The 18,072-nt window shown below is 36.9% G+C and overlaps 1 pseudogene; it reads right to left on the bottom strand.

Annotated features, from left to right (window-relative positions):
* Positions 1-4,207: 4,207 nt before the first annotated feature.
* Positions 4,208-5,613, bottom strand: LOC115985085 (annotated as a pseudogene).
* Positions 5,614-18,072: the final 12,459 nt, after the last annotated feature.

The raw sequence follows: 18,072 nt of genomic DNA, 5'->3' as shown, positions 1-18,072 counted from the left end.
TTTTTTTTTTTTTTTTAAGTGGGATTCATTTGGGTAAGATAATCCACCTAAACCCATAAGCCCAACGGGTTATCAGAAGCCCAATAATGAATTGAAGTCCAAAATTTACCCCTATGTCAACATAAAATTTCAAAAAAACCTATAGTACCTAAGTTTAACGTTTTCAAAAAAAAACCTAAAATACTTAAAAACACTAAGCTCTAGCACCTCTGTCTTGTGCCTCCTCAGTCCTTTGTCAAAAACCCAGCACCTCTGTCTTGTGCCTCCTCAGTCCTCTGTCAAAAACCCAGCACCTCTCAACCATCTAAAATCTCAATGGTGAGCCATTGCTTCCTTTAAGCTTTCTTAAGTTTAACATTTTAAAAAACAAAACCTAAAATATTTAGAAACATTCAGCTCCAGCACCTCAATCCTGCGCCTCCTCAGTCCTCTGTCAAAAACCCAGCACCTTTCAGCCCTCTCAATGATGTTGCTGTGAGCCATCGCTGTCTTTAAGCTTTTTGGTAATTTGCTTTGGTAGTTAGTAGTTTATCATTTATTTGTACTTTGATAGCTTGATTCTAGATTGTTATGTTGTGTATATGATTTTGACAAAGCTTTTAAGGTTTTTATTTTTCTATTTTGTTAACTAAATTAAGTAAAATTCGAAAAATTATGAAACAGAATCTTCAGTATTTGATTCTTTGATAAATATTAGTAAACACAATTAGTAGTTTAGAATTCCACACAACCTGTTTGATGAATTCTGTGTGTGATTTTTTTAGCATGCTCTCTATCTTGGTATCTTTTTTTGCAACTCTAGTACAAATATACAATATCTACTTTGGCTAGAAAGAAAATTAAGCGAAAAATGCACCAGGAAATAGGTTTGACCTGGGATGGGATCATGATGTTGAAGTAGGTTCAAGGCAAGTTCAATGTAATTATTGCAAAGAAATTCATAGTGGGGGTATATATCGGCTGAAGCATCATTTAGCTAGGACTAGGAAAAATGTTTCAGCTTGTCCTAGTGTGCCAGAAAAGGTGAGGGAAAAATTTGTGTCTCTTTTGAATGCCCAAGCTGAAGCATCTATAAAAAAGAAAAGGTGGTCTACTATAGAAGAAGAGGATGATGGTAGTGATGATGAATTAATTGAAGTACAACAACTACATTCATCAAAAGGGAGGGGCAGACACAGGCTCCATGGATAAGTTTGTTAAAAAAAAAAAAAAAAAAAAAAAAAAAAAAAAAAAAAAGCAAGTAACAATGAATTGTATGTTTAAAAAAGGAGAACGTGATATAGTGATCCAACAAATTGCTAGATTCTTCTCCACTAGTGCCATCCTTTTAATTGTGTCAAAAATCCAGAGTTTTTGCGAATGATTGATATGATTTCAAGATTTGGAATTGGCCTCAAGCCTCCTTCCTATCATGAGATTAGGGAGACATGCTTGAAGAAAGAAGTAGATTTTACACAACAAATGCTTGAAGAATATAAGGTTGAATGGAAAAAAACAGGTTGTTCAATTATGTCTGATGGCTGGTCTGATAAGAAAAGGAGATCCATCTATAATTTTTTGGTGAATAGTCCCAACGGAACCATTTTCCTATACTCTATAGACACATCTAACATATCTAAAACAGCATAAAAAGTTTGTCAAATGTTAGATGAAGTTATGGATAGGGTTGGAGAGGAGAATGTTGTGCAATTGGTGACTGACAATGCTGCAAACTACAAACTAGCTGGAGAGATGTTGATGCAGAAGAGAAAGTGCTTGTTTTGGACTTCATGTGCTACCCATTGCTTGGGTTTGATGCTTGAGGATTTTGAAAAAAAGATTAAGGACCATAAGTACACAATTGCAAAGGGGAAGAAGATTACAATGTACATATATTCTAGAGTTATGCTTTTAAATTGGTTAAGGATTTCACTAAAGGGAGGGAATTGATTAGACCTACTGCCACTAGATTTGCAACATCATATTTGACATTGTCATGCCTTAATGAGTTCAAAGGAGAATTGATGACAATGTTTTCTTCAGAACAATGGAGGTGTAGTAAATTTACAAAAACAAAAGAAGGGAAAAGAATTCATGCCATAGTTATGGATAACAATGGCTTTTGGTGACTTGTTGTCAAATGCTTGGAGGCTGCAATACCCCTTTTAAATGTACTTCACATGGTTAACTCTGATACACCTCCAATGGGATTCATTTATCTAGAAATGGAAAAAGTAAAAGAAGAAATATAGAAAAATTTCAATAATGTTCAAAAGAGGTGACCATTTTATTTATATCTTCCTTAAATTCACATTTGTTTTTAATTCATTAGCTTATTAAATATATAGTCATTGTTTTTTTTTAATATAATATCCACTGTTTTAAATTGTAGTTACAAAGTGATATGGGATATTATTGATGATTGATGGAAAATGCAACTTCATAGGCCTTTGCATGTTGCGAGATACTATTTGAACCCTTCTATTCATTATGATCCTTCTTTTCATCCGGATTCAGATATTAAATTAGGACTATATATGTGTCTTCAACGAATGGTTCCAGAAGTTAGTGATAGGAAAAAGATAGATGTCCAACTTGAAAAATTCAAACAAGCAAAGGGACTCTTTGGTATTGAAGCTGCCATATTAGCCAGAAATACTAAATAGCCAGGTAACAATTTTGTTTTTCGTTTTTTGTTTTATATTCAAATTCATCTTTATTAGTTGTAGATTATATTCTTAAGACTAAGATATTATAATTCATATATGTATCAGTTGAATGGTGGGACTCATATGGAGATGACTGTCCTGAATTGAAAAAATTTGCTATAAGAATATTGAGCTTAAAATGTAACTCATCTGGTTGTGAAAGAAATTGGAGTGCGTTTGAAATAGTAATACCAAATGACTTTGGTATATTATGACAAGATGATTTTCCATTTTCTTTCTTAGTTAAAAGTTTGTTTCTTCCCCCCTCCCCTCTATTTGAGAATTCTCAATTCAAAAAGGAGAAATTGCTTACACCAAAAAAAAAAAAAAATGAATGACTTGGTTTTCGTTATGTAAAACTTGAAGATAAAAGAGAAAAGAGCTAAACCATTGAGTACAAAAGAAGAAATTGGTTTGGAGAATTTGTCTTCTGATGATGAGTGGTTAGTAGCAGATTGTGTAGATTCAGAAGATGATAGTGCAAATTTTGATGAAGACAGTGAAGGTATTAATTTATAACTTTAAAGCCTTTCTTTATAGCTAATATTTATACAAGTTACCTATGTATAGTTTGAATGTGTGACCACTAATCACTAATTTATATTTGTATACTTTACTTATCAAAAAAATTTGTATATTTTAGTTATCAATGTTAGGTGATTATGAGGTTTCAAGAGTTGCTACCAAAGGAAAAAGTGTGCTAGTTCAAGATGTTAGTGATGAATATCATGAGAATGATGATGGTTCTAATGATGATGATAGTGATGGGCTCCCACCTAGATTTGAGAGAGTTAGGGATTTCAATGATTACACCATGGGTGTTGATACTAGGAAGGATATAGATGATGAAATGAGATATAACAATGATAGTGATTAGATTAGAAGAACCTTAGAATGTGAATTCTCTTTTGGATTTCATATTTGTAATTAGCTAGTTTACCTTAGATTGAGAAACCTGTTTTGGATTACATATTGTAAATTTGTAATTAGCTAGTTTTTATATGCTAACTAGCCTAACTTATTTTAGATTTGGAACTTAGAATTTGGAAAACATTTTCTGAACTAAACATGTATTTTTTTCTGAACTAAACATGTATTAAACTTTTTGGTACTTAGTGGCTAATTAAACATGTACTAAACTGTTTAGATACATTATGTTAAAAGTTAAATATATTTTATTTCGTTAGAATGACATAAGAACGATGTAGTATATGTAAATTACATTTTATGATGCAATTTTTTTTTTTTAATGGATGGATTCATATTTTAAGTGATTATATAACATACAAAGTCATTATCAATATGTTTTTCACTTAAAACCTGAAAATAAGTAGGATTTTACAATCTATGATCTTACCTACCTCCCACGATCCTACGTAGGATCCTGATTTTGACAACCTTGCATGGTATAGTCAAATATGCAATACATGATAAAGTTACAAAATAAGAAATTGAGAACAAACAACTTAAAAGAAAAACAATGGAAGAATAAAGTTGAAATGCAAGAAAAGTATCATGTACTAAAAGCACGGATAGTTTGTCCATTGGGATGCTAATTCAGAGAGTGCCTTTGTAGAAGATCCATCTGCACTTAATGCTTTCTCAGCAGCGATCTTTATATCTTTCATACGATTACGAACTTTCTTCCCTTCTTCTCCAACCATGAGACCCTTTACAACTTTTGCAATTTCCTCTCGATCAATTAGACCATTTTTGTTAGTTTTTGGTCTCAGTGCCACTTTTACATCCTCAGCTAATAATACTGCATTCATTTTTTGTTCTGCGTAAAGCGGCCAAGCAATCAATGGAATGCCTTGCATGATACTCTCTAGGATCGAATTCCAACCACAATGACTTAAGAACCCACCCGTAGAGCCATGGCTAAGCACTTGGGCTTGTGGTGCCCAAGAGGGAACCACTAGACCCTGCCATTTAGTCCTCTCTACGAACCCTTTTGGTAAGAAAGAAAGAGTGTTGTTGTCGAGAGTTTGGTCACTAAGGTATGTGGCATCAGCTGATTCATTATTTGGGGTTCTTACAACCCATAAGAACTTTTGGCCACTCAATTCCAATCCCAAGGCTAGCTCATTTGTTTGATCATATGACAGAGTCCCACCACTCCCAAAACAAACAAATAAGACAGAACCATGTGGTTGATGTCCAACCATCTTAAACAGTCTGACTCTGACTTGTCAAACTGATTGCTTGAACCACTTTGGATTGGTCCAATTGGATAAAGCGGAAGACTTTTAGCTTCTTCGTCTAACAAAGCTTTTATGGCACTTCCTTCCAATTCCATGAAGGTATTAATGATAATACCTTCAGCTAATCGGAACTGTTTGGCGCTGTGAAGAATCATTTTGTACAACTCACTCGTTCGATCTTGTACCGGTTCCATAAGATCTCGACCGTGAATCGGTATGCACCCCGGAAGTTTCAATGGTTCTGGTAGGTCTCTATACTGGCATGAAACTGTATCGTCCAGCTTTGGCAAATGAAAAACCAAAGACAACGTCAAAGCATTTGTATGGAAGAAAATGTAGGGTGAGATGTTGAGTTCCTTAGCAATAGCTAGTGCATCAATACCAAAAGGATCGACTACAAAAGCAGAAAATTGAGTAGACTTTGACACATCACGAAGAGGTGGCAGTGAACGAGTTAAGGTGAGAATAGTTTGGACTTCAAACTTTAGGTCTCTGATCTCCTCCTCCTCCAATATCACAGGAGGAAGAAAGACATGATCTATAGTGGTGGGAAGGGCTTGAAGAACTGCTTTCATGGCTTTGGGTGGAGACCCAAGTACGGGAATGATACATGTGATGTTGAAGTCGTGGTGATGAACAAGTAGCTTGGCAAACTCGACAAGAGGGATCAGATGTCCCATCCCTGGACTTGGTAGAATAGCTATGTGTGGTTTTTGTTCCATTTGGACAAATGTAGAAGTCAATAATGTTTTGAAGAGGTGGGTTTTGTGAGAGAGTAGTATGATTTTTATGGTTGAGAGTTGGAAAGTTGGATGGTTTATATAGCGTTTGAACTTAGGATTTGCATGTATTTAGATTATTTAGTGTGTCCGCAAACTACATGGGGGACGGCATATATAGACAACCCCACATGTAGTTGGCTAAACCCAACTGGATTATAGATTCTTCTCTCTAATTTAAAATTTTGGACATTTATTTATTGTTTATTAAAACTCATTTGTTAATAGGGGTTTGGTTAAATATGTGTGTGTGATTATTTCTCCTCCACACGTGTACCTTCCAGACTCCTCCACACCTTTACTTTTCACCTTCTTCCAGACTCCTCCATTTCTTTTTTCTTTCTTTGTGCTTCTCTTTTGTTCTCACTGGTTCTTCCAGACTCCTCCATTTTGTCTAACGTTTTCTTTCTTTCATCTAATGTTTCCTCCATCGTTGATCAACCCAGATCAGCCCATCATCCATATCAACCCAAATTGGCGAGAATCATAGCATCACAACAGAAAAAAATAAAAAAAATAAAAAAAAAAACTAGGTTGTGTTGCTATCTAGTGTTTTGTCTCTGATGTGGTTTTGTTAAGTTTGATCATTGATGTGTGATGTTGGATTTGGGAGGAGGATGGTGTTTAGGTCTAAAGAGAGGAGAGAGCAGATGAGAAAGAGAGAAGGAAGAGAGAGAAGAGAAGAGAAATAATGAGAGAGGAGAGAGAAATTTTGGGAATTAAAAATGAGAGGGAATGCATTAAAAAATTATTTCCATACATACCATTTAGGTATAGTATCATCATACATTTAGGATGGTACTGTAGTAGTATGGCAAAAAAATTTGAATTTTTAAAAGTTCCCATAGATACTGAGCTCTTTTGGGTCTAAATGCCAAGTTTTTCTTACATTTGACATTTCACAGGCCCAATGCAAATGCTCTAAAAGATTGCTCTAGAATATCCTTAAAAGTCAAAAATTGATTGGGAAAAGAGTTGTCAAGGACCATGTATCAGATACCCGTACTTTTTAAAAGAACTAGTTAGGGCAGCACAAGGCACATGCTGCTCTTTTGTTTTACTAAAAAAAAAATTATATTTTTCATTAGATAACACAAAACTACTAAATTTTGCACTAAAAGATCTATATGCATAGATAATACTAATTTATTAATCTTAATAAATAACTACGTAAGATATGAATATCCATACAATTAAGTTATCTTTTTAGAGCTATACAATGTAAAGGTATAACCTAATCACTCTCTAAAAACTTCCAAAAGTTATAACAGAAACCATAATTTGACTCTGTATTAGAAAACAATAATTAAATTCACAAAAAACATTGTGCTATGTTTTGTTTGAAATTTCTTCTTTAAATACTTAAAATTATACACAATGAAAATTTTATTATAAATTATGATTTTTTTTATAATGCCTTTACCTTGTAACTTGTAAGTTTGACTGACATACTCATTTAGCTTAATTTCTAATGAATCTATTTTTTTTTTTTTAAAGCACATGTTATCAAAGTTTTTATTAAAAATTATTATACTCCAAAGTTCTTAAATCATTTTGTTAATTACAATTATTAACATATCCTAACAACTTGTGATATGCCATATTAGTCAAACCATTCAACATGTTTAAAGAAATATTGATAAATTGTTCACACACAAAAAAAAAAAAGAAAAAGAAAAAGGGTTTGATATAATTACACCCAATGTTGCTTAAATGTGTTTCAAAGTTTTTTTTAATTTTTTTTTTTTTTTAACGAAACTAAGTGTTTCAAAGTTGAGCACAATGCATTTGGATGAAGTATGTTTTGAACCATTTCAAAATGTCTATTTCATTCTTTGAGGATAATAAAAAGTAATATACTTTTGCTGATATATATATTCAATATATTTCTATTATTGCCAGTCGTGTACAGCCTTCCGAACCCATTATATTGCAAGAGCTTGACCAACTCCTGAGGAATGAAATGACTCAACTGCACACCAAAAAAAAAAAAAACTCCCAACAGATTAATGCAATAGCAACATAAGACAATTCACTTGTTTAAATCCCAACTTATGACTTTAAGGTTTACCCATGAATAAGAAACTATGATATCTAGCCTTTCCTTTATTGTCTTTTAAAAAAAATAAAAAAATAATAAGCATAGATACAAAATAAGTTTAGTAAGAACCATTTCAAAATACATTAATATTGTAGTTTATTCCCAAGGAAACCCATAAACTCCATCCAACAGCCTCCCTATTAACATATTTATACCATACACTGACAAAAGCTCTACTCCACACTTTAATATTTTTATACAAAAGGTAACAACTTCTACATACTAAATCTATCATTAAAAAGCTCCAACAAAAAATGGTACCCAACATGATAATAACATTATAAATCTCTTATCTTACCAAGTGATACGTCATGCCACCTGAATTGAACCCAACAATCATAATCATAGTTGGTTTTATGATGGTATATCAAAAACTTTACCAACCGAAAGTCCAACATGAGAACAATATCAAAATTTTAAAAATACAGTAAAAAACCAATGATTTAAAACAATCAAACATGAACCCAATCAAAAGTTGTTCTTTTTACCTCTCTTAGTTAAAAAATTCGACCAAACTCTTTCTCAATGCACAAATAGATGTCCTTTTGAGTTGTATTGTGGAAAGATGAAAGATGAAGATACTTGGATAGTGAAGAAATTGAATCCAGAACATAATTGTGGGAGGCGATTTAGGAATAGATTTGCATCCTCAAATTGGCTTGGGAAGCATTTGATGGATGATGTGAGTAGTGACTCAAATGTGAAGATGTCCATTATCAAAGACCGAATTGTAAATAAGTTTAAGGTTCATATTAGTAGGTATCATGCATTTAGAGCAAAAGGTAGGGCTAAAGAATTAGTGCACGGAACTTTTACAAAACAATATGCCCAGTTGGGGGATTACTGTGAAGAATTGTTGAGAAGCAACCCTAGGTCTACTATACTAATCTCTACCAATAGACCTTAACCACACTTGCAACCAAAATTTGAGAGATTCTATGTATGTTTGGATGCTTGTAAGATAGGCTTTTTAGCTGCTTGTAGGCCTTTCATTGGTGTTGATGGATCTCATTTGAAGGGTGAGTATCCAGGAAAAATCTTGACAGTAGTTGGCAAGGATGGCAATAATGGTGTTTACCCAATTGCATTTGCCGTGGTTGAGGCAGAAACAAAGGACTCATGGACATGGTTCATGAAAAGGTTGCTTGATGATATTGGAAGTTTAAGGGATGAAGGGTGGACCTTCATGTCTGGCCAGCAAAAGGTGAATTGAACTTTCATTTTATTTTATTCTTTAAATTTGGATGATGTACCTTGCTATAAATTCACACCAAACTAATTGTATTCTAATACATCCAATAATTTTGTATTTTATGTCTTTGTTGTAGAGATTAACATAAATGTTTGATGAGCTCATGCCAGGTGTGGACCATCGATTTTGTGTTCAACATCTATATAATAACTTTAGTAAGGATTATAAAGGTAAGCTACTAATGGATCGAATATGGGCAGTTGCTAAGGCCATTAACATCTGAGTTTTAGTTTGAAATGGGGAAGATCAAGAAGTTAAACACACAGGTATGGGATTGGTTGGTAGGAAAGGAACCTAGGTTTTGGACAAGAGCAGCTTTTAGAAGGTATCCCAGGTGTGATGCACTAACCAACAATGGATGTGAAAATTTTAATTCTCAAATATTGGAGTATGGGGATTAACCAATAATCACTATGTTGGAGGAGATTAGATTGCATCTAATGGCTTATTATATTAAGAAGAAGGAGAAAATGGCAAGGTATCATGGTCCTATATGTCCTAGAATCCCGAACAAGTTAGAGACTAAAAAAATTAATTATACAGATTGGGTTTCAATATGGTGTGGGTATAGCAATGAGTTAAAGTTTGAAGTATCAAAATTGCTTGACAAGTTTGTAGTTGACATAAAGCAGCGTACATGCTCATGTGGATCATGGGACCTAACTAGGATTCCTTGTACACATTCTATAGCTGCATTAGAATATATGGGTCACACTATTAAAGATTATATGAATCATTGCTATAGTATGGAGTCCTTAGCCCAGACATACAGGTCATGTGTATACCCTATTAATGGTCCCAAGTTGTGGCCACAAAGTAGTAGAGAAACCATACTCCCTCCTAAAAAAATAAGACAAGGGGGTAGGCCTAAAAAGAAGAGAAAGAAGGAACTTGGTGAGCTAAACAATCTGTTTAAGATGAAGAGGAGAATTGGCCATGTTAAATGCAACCAATATGGGAAAGTAGGTCATAACAAGACGAGGTGTAATCTCGCTATGAATAAATCAGCAACTCAAGCTAGCAAACAACAAAGAGTAAGGCTTGTAATAGTTAGAATTTTTTTTCCCTTGTTGATAATGCACTACTTAGTTGTGATATAACATTTACAGGTAGGTGAGCCAAATGTAACAACTCAGAGTTTGGAAGACCAAGATCATGTTGCATCTTCAAGCCATGTAGAACCTACTAATGAGGCAGCACATCCATCACAAGCAAGCCATGAAGCACATGCAAATCAACATAATGAAAAACTACCTGTGAGTTACTGCCTCAAATGAAAACAAGTACATATTCATATTAGTTAGTCTCATATGAAAACAAGAAACCACATATTTCTATGGAATTTAATACAACACAAAGTTATTACATATTTCAAATTAGGAAAGGAAAAGCCACAACACAAAGTCAGCCAGCACCCCAATGTGAAGGAGTGCATCGAATTCAACCAGCATCTCAGGTTATGATCCTTACATTTATATGTTACAACCAAATTGCCTATGTTGTTTCTACTAGATTAATATCCTTTTGCACTTCCTCAAGTTAGACACAAAGAAGTTACAATTTTGGAGTGTCAACGGAGACAATGGCTACTACAAGTGAGACATCCAGAAGAATTACAAAGTTTTATATGAATGCACAATTGCAGAAGTGAACAAGATTTTTTGTGGATAAATGGGCAGATGAACAAGATTTTTTGTGGTCATTTATTGGAAACCTTGTCAAATTATGGAGATTTTAGTATGGATTATAGAATTAGAAATTTGGAGAAAGATTGTGCTCAAAACTGGAAATTCTTTGGGATGAATGATTTGTTAAGTTTTTCCTTTAGTAATCATAAATAAATTGATTACTCAATCTCATTGAGATCTGAGAGACCTATGGTGTTTTGAGTAATTGCATTATTGTATATGTCTATGAATTGTAGGCAAGAGATTTTGAGTAATTGCATTACTCTTACATGTTCTGGTTTTATGGGATGAATGTGAGTCTTTAACTCTTTTGTACATTGTCATACCTTTTTCTTGAAAGATTTGTGCATAATCTCTATGTTCTTTCCTTCACATGCTCTGGAAAATACAACACTTTCTACATTTATAGCAACTTAGTTTTGACTCTTTTGAGGCTGAGTTGGAGTTTAGAATGTTACATGAAACTGATTTGATACATACATATATATATATATATATATTGTAAGGTTGAATTTATTCAATCATGTGTTGGCTTTATTCTATGCCAAATTTGCTTGTATTTTAGCAATTAGATACCATGTATTTAGGTGGGAATTATGTAAGGGTTTTGTGTGAGAGAGTGTGAAGAAAACTCAAGATGTGTGCATACAAAGGAGTCTCGCGACTGGATCTCGCGACTGACTCATGACTGGCAGGTGGCCAAAATGGCATACGTGTGAAGCATGCAGGGAACTGAAGGGTTACGATAGTTGGAGCACTACAAGACAAAATGTATAGTATGGCCAAGCAATTAGCTCACGACTCAAACTTGCGATTCATCCCATTCACGAGACTAAGTCACCAGAATGCCCGGTTTAGATGAAACCTGACTTTTCACATTCCTCACATTCCCTACTATAAATACCCTTATACCCATAAAATGTAGAAAGCTTTTAGAGAGAATTTTGAGAGAGAAACCCTAGAGAAAACCAAGATTGACTCATCCACAATATTTGATATTTGATTCTCCAAATTCCTCTACTCTCACCTTCTCCATTGACACATCCTTGAAAGGTACATTTGACAAATCCTTATCTCACCATATCCATATCAGTGAGGAGGTAGGAAGCAATTCAGAGTCGACCAATTTTCTTGGTTGATGCAATGGGCTTATTGCAGGATCCGAGAAGCTAAAGAAGACACGGTTAAGCTTAACCTTATTGGAGCAAGAAGCTTGGAGGGCTTAGGTGCATTGGGTAGATTAGGCTTGGAGGATTTTCTGCTATTCATGTATCCCAACTTTATTCTTTAGTGGATCATTTTACCACTTGGAGGGTGGCGGAGAGGTTTTTCGCTGAGGTCTTCAGATCCTCTTCAATAACACATGCCGATCTTATCTTTGTGTTTGCATCTCTCTTCCCTTACTCTTTAACCATTAATTACTGCTGTATTTGTGATTAATTATGTGTTAAAGTAGTTTGCCAAATTGGGTATTGCTTATATTTCATATTCCGCACATATATTATTTGAATATAAGCTTGTGTTGGTGATTTTGAGATTGGGGGTCTAAACGTTCATTGATGTTTTACACGCTAATTGAACTTTCATATATATATGCTAACGACAAGTTATCTTGGCTGTCACAAGTATAATAAACAATGCAGTATTGTCTCTTAGTTGTAGTATTCTTTGCATGGATGATTGAAATGTTTTTCTACTTCTCTTAACTCATTTGAGTTAGCTAAGTCATCATTTTACAGGAGCCAAACCAAATGAAGTTGTTATTTTCATCCAAAAAAATTAGTCGCGTGCTTGGCCTAAGTTTCACACCATATTGATATTTTTGATACAATGTTTATGCTTACAGGTTTCCATGCCATTGGAAATTCTCAACATCTTAATAATGATAAATAGCAAGATTATGAAGCATAGAGTGGGTGCAGGGGCAAATTCATGCTACACTCAAAGCTGGAGCTTTTCAAGTATACTTTACCAGCCTCTCTTGTAAAGAATTAGAATCTATCCTCAATTGTGTATGTATGATTTAAATAATATATCTAAGAAGCAAATAAAATTGAGCTGCTAAGATGGTGCTGGGGGTTTAGCAGTTGCAGCAGCTTTTGTCATTTGGTCATGTTACCAGTATTATCTATATAATCTATAGAAGCCAAAGACGTTTAAGCTTTTTTGGACTTCATAAAATTTTGTCACCTTGCTTTGGAACATCAACATTAATAATTTATTAATACTGACAAATCACAATTATATATCTATCTATCAAAACAAATCACAATTACGTACCAGATCGATGATGAATTAATGAACCATCATTATTTCCAGTGAAAAGAATTTAAAGAAAAGAAGAGAACATCTATGAATCTGCTTGTAGAACATTCCAAAACTATAAATTTTATATTTGCACCATATATCCCACAATTAATGTACATTAAATATTTACAACATTTTAGGAAGTGGAGGAAGTCTATAGCTTTGAAAGCTAATTTTTATACACATAAAGGTAAGGCATATATTGAGACAGTTGATGTTCTCCCATCAAGAGTGCTAGAAAGTAGCTTGTACATTCCTACAGCGGTAGCATCTCCAAGTCTTTGAACAACTACATCTATGCATATCTGCAGTAGCATATGCTCAGAAAGTGTATTGATGAGTGACAAGGGTGTTTTTAGGAAGAAGTAAACTCATTACATAAAAAGAAGTCGACGACTCCATTGAGCCTATCAGTTTCATATACGTGTGAAATAGTACGAAATTGACGACGCCATAGGCCGACGACATCACCTCAATACCCGACAGCATCCACATGAGATGACGGGAATCCCCAGGTCGATGGGAAGAGAGTGGCCGACGGGAGTAAAAGAGGCCAACGGGAATAAAAAGCATGACGAGCCCAACATGGCCTAGCTTGACCTCCACAAATATCTATACATGGAAATATCTTGTACCCCACGATTAATCATAATCAACGGAATCCCTATAAGGAAAGGATCCTGCAAGATACATGTATTTATGAGGATCTTCCCTACAAGGAAAGACCTTCTTCGCCAAGAAATGAATGTCAACTCTACGCTACTAGAAAAACCCCAAAACCCTTACAAACCAAGGTACGTATAACTTACCCCAGCTCTAGCACTCTAAAGTTGTGAAAGTTCTCTAACTTAACCTTCGAAGGGTATTTGACCGGTACCACACTGGTACTCTATGCAAAGTCTTATTTGTTTCTGTTTCTCAAGTTCTGTGTAGGGCACGTGAAAACTGTGTGGCTCACTAACGATTTTTGGCATCATCAGTTAGCGCCTTCTATGGAAAAGTAAAGCCATATTACCACTTCCCAAACAAAGAGTTGTATGGTACTCACTTGCTCAATGGCAACCAATAACCATACCGGAGAAGAACCATGCACTACTACCCTTGAAAGACAGGTACAGACCTTAGATGCGGCTGTGGAACACCTTACTAAGCAAAACCATGACCTGAAGGAACAACTACGTCAAAAGAATGCTGGGCCCAACAGTCACGGATAAGAGCAAGAGGGCACCAGTGCCTAAAGGAGGGATCGAGAAGGACCAAAAGGCAGCAATGCTTCAAGCAGACAAGAGAGACTAGATACCAGCCGTCCATCCATTGCTAAAACAGCACCACCACACATAGTCGCAAATATGCAGATGATGAAGGAGTGGATGGACTTCATGATGAATGCCCTCAGAAGACGGGTGTCAAGCGACCTCGACGAGTTAGTCCACTGGACAAAATCGCCTTTTACTACACTCGTCACTTCATTCTCCCTTCCACCAAAGTTCCATAAGTTACAGGTAGAAGCCTACAACGGGTCAAAGGATCCCTTAGATCACCTAGAGTTATTCAAAACCTTTATGCACTTGTAAGGCATGACAGACGAGATCATGTGTCGAGCCTTCCTAACTATGCTGAAGGGTCCTGCAAGGGTATGATTCAAAAGGTCGGCACCCAACTCCATCAGTACCTTCAAGGAGCTGAGCGCGCAATTTGCCTTGCACTTTATTAGGGGGCACAGGTATAAGAAGTCCATTGCGTGCCTGGTAAGCATCAAGCAACGAGAGGATGAGACGCTGAGATCCTACATAACTCGCTTCAATAAGGAAGCCCTCTCGATAGACGAAACTGATGACAAGATACTTATTGTTGCATTCACCAATGAATTACGGAAAGGGAAGTTTCTATTCTCTTTATATAAAAATGACTCGAAGACCATGTTAGACGTGCTTTATCGAGCTACTAAGTACATGAACGCCAAAGACGCGTTAATAGCACAGGAGAAGAAACCCAAGAAAAGGGAAAGGCAAGAAGATACATGACAGGACAGGGGACGGAAGACAACCAGAGCCAGAGATTGACGGGAGGATAGGCGCTCTAAACCCCTAATTGGAAGATTCGCAAACTTCACCCCGTTAATTGCCCCTATCGATCAAGTCTTGATGCAGATCAAGGATGATGTAGCCTTGATGTGGCTCGGCAAATTGAAGGGAGATCCAATAAGAGGTCCAGAGACAAGTATTGTTGTTTTCATCAGGACCACGGTCACGACATGTCTGAATGCTATGACTTGAAGCAGCAGATTGAAGCCCTTATTAAACAAGGGAAACTACAATGATTTGTTAGCAAAGAAATGGCAGATCCACCATAAGAGCAGTTGCTAGAAGGGATAACAAGCACCCCAAGCCACCCATAGGGGACATAAGGATGATTGTAGGGGGCACCACAACTTCTGGTTCATCCAAGAAGGCCTGTAAGACTTACGTTAGGATGGTTCAGAACATCCAGCTGATAGGTTTCGTCCCAAAGATGGCACAAGTCGACAACCCTATAATTGGATTCTCGGAAGAAGATGCTCGACATCTCCACCACCCACACGACAATGCACTTGTTGCTAGTATTCGGGTAGGGGACTACAACACTCACCAAGTCCTAGTTGATAGTGGAAGCTCTGCTGATATCCTCTACTACCCGGCATTCCAACAAATGAGGATTGAGAAAGAGTGACTCGTACTAGCCAATGCGCCACTCGTTTAGTTTGGAGGAACGAGGGTATACCCCCTCAACGCGATCATATTACCCATGACAGTCGGTGACTACCCTTAGCAAATTACTAAGGATGTTACATTCGTTGTTGTCGACTGCTCATCTGCCTATAATGCCATACTAGGCCGACCTACCCTCAACTCATGGAAGGCCGTGACTTCAACCTATCACCTAATGATCATATTCCCCATCGAGTATGGAGTAGAAGAGGTACGTGGGGACTAAATGGCAACACGTGAGTGTTACATAACAATGTTGGAGACAGACGACCACTTGCAGACCATGAGCATTGAAAAATAGAGGGCGGTCACAAAGCCTGTTGAAGGATTAGAGGAGATACTTTTTAATAACTCTAGGGACAAGCGAACGACTCGGATCGACACCTTCACCAGTCCGCCAATTCAACAAGCACTCACGGCATATCTAAGAGAAAATCAGGACATCTTTGCATAAAGTCATGAAGACATGCCTGAGATCGACCCTTCAGTCATGGTGCACAGGTTGAATGTGTCACCCTTTTTTCTCCCTATCCGACAAAAGAAACGAGTGTTTGTCCAAGAACAAGATCGAGCTATAGCGGAAGAAGTCCGTAAACTGCAAGATGTAGAATTCATCAGGAAGGTATACTACCCCGACTAGCTGGCCAATGTAGCGATGGTTAAAAATGCCTACGGGAAATGAAGGATGTGTGTAGACTTCACGGACTTGAACAAGGCATGCCCCAAGGATGACTACCCCCTCCCGTGGGTTGACATCCTGGTAGACTCCACAGCAAGACATCAGTTATTGAGCTTCATGGATGCATACTCTAGTTACAACCAGATCAAATTGGACGAAGTTGAGCAAGAGAAAACTTAGTTCGTTACCAACCAAGGCCTCTTCTGTTATAAGGTGATGCCGTTCGATCTCAAGAACGCCGGCGTAACGTATCAGAGGCTCATGAACAAAATGTTTGCACATCAGATTGGAATAAATGTTCAAGTTTACGTGAACGACATGCTAGTGAAAAGCCAAAGGGAGGACGATCATTTAGACGACCTCAAGGAGACCTTTGACACCCTCCGCTCTTATAACATGAATCTCAATCCAAGAAAGTGCGCATTTGGGGTGACGGCTAGAAAATTCTTAGGGTTCATGGTGTCTCAGAGAGGTATCGAAATCAACCTAGACAAGATCAGGGCCATGATGAAGATGGCACCACCAAGGAACACAAAAGAAGTGCAATGCCTCAACGTCAAGGTAGCTGCGCTGAATAGGTTTGTTTCGAGGGCGACGAACAAGTGTCTACCTATCTTTCACACGGTGAAGAAGTCCTTCGAGTGGACAAATGAATACCAACAAGCTTTTGATGATCTAAAAGCATACCTCTCCTCCCCACCATTTCTAATTCCTTCCCAGTCAAGGGAAGACCTATTTCTCTACTTGGCCGTCTCCCCGACTACCATCAGTGTGGCCTTAGTCAGAGAAGAAGACAAGGTGTAAAAGTTCATGTACTACATTAGCCGAGCACTCCATGGTGCAGAGGAGAGGTACCCACCGATGGAGAAGCTCGCCTTTGCTTTAGTTATCGTAGCTCGTAAGCTTAAGCCATACTTCCAGGCCCACATTGTGGTCGTTCTAACAGATAAGCCTCTACGGCAGGCAATGAGTAACCTGAAAGCAGCTGGACAAATAGTGCTATGGCAATAGAATTGAGCGAGTTCGACATACAATACCACCCACATACTGCCATAAAGGGACAAGTGGTCGCTGACTTCATTGCGGAATTCACCAACATGGAAGGCCAAGGGCCAAAAGAGCATCCCCAATGGAGTATTCACACAGACAGATCGTCTAACAGGTAGGCTGGTGGAGTAGGTATAGTGCTTCGTTATCCAGAAGGGGACGAGATTGAGTGTATGGTTCATCTCAACCTCCCTACGACCAATAATGAAGCGGGGTACGAGACTCTAGTGGTAGGACTAGATCTCGCCAAAGCCGTAGGGGCCATGAGTGTGGTTGTGTACTGTGATTCTCAGGTGGTCACAAGTCAGGTGAACGGTGACTACAGATGCAAAGGGGAAAGAATAAGAAATACCTGGAGCAAGTACGAGTGGGCAAGTTTCAAGCCAAGTTTGTTCAAATCCTCAGGGAAGAGTACAAGCAAGCCGACCGTTTTGCCAAAGCCGCATCAGCAGAACACATGCTCATCCCTAGTAAGGTACTGATGTGCATGAAATATGTACAATAAAGTACTCACATATCTACATATTTAGTTTTACTTTTATGTTATTTTGTGACTAATTATATAATATCTTTATGTTGTA

The sequence above is a fragment of the Quercus lobata genome, chromosome 4 (genome assembly GCF_001633185.2).
Source record: "Quercus lobata isolate SW786 chromosome 4, ValleyOak3.0 Primary Assembly, whole genome shotgun sequence".
NCBI lineage: Eukaryota > Viridiplantae > Streptophyta > Magnoliopsida > Fagales > Fagaceae > Quercus > Quercus lobata.
This window is presented reverse-complemented; position numbering and strand designations above follow the sequence as displayed.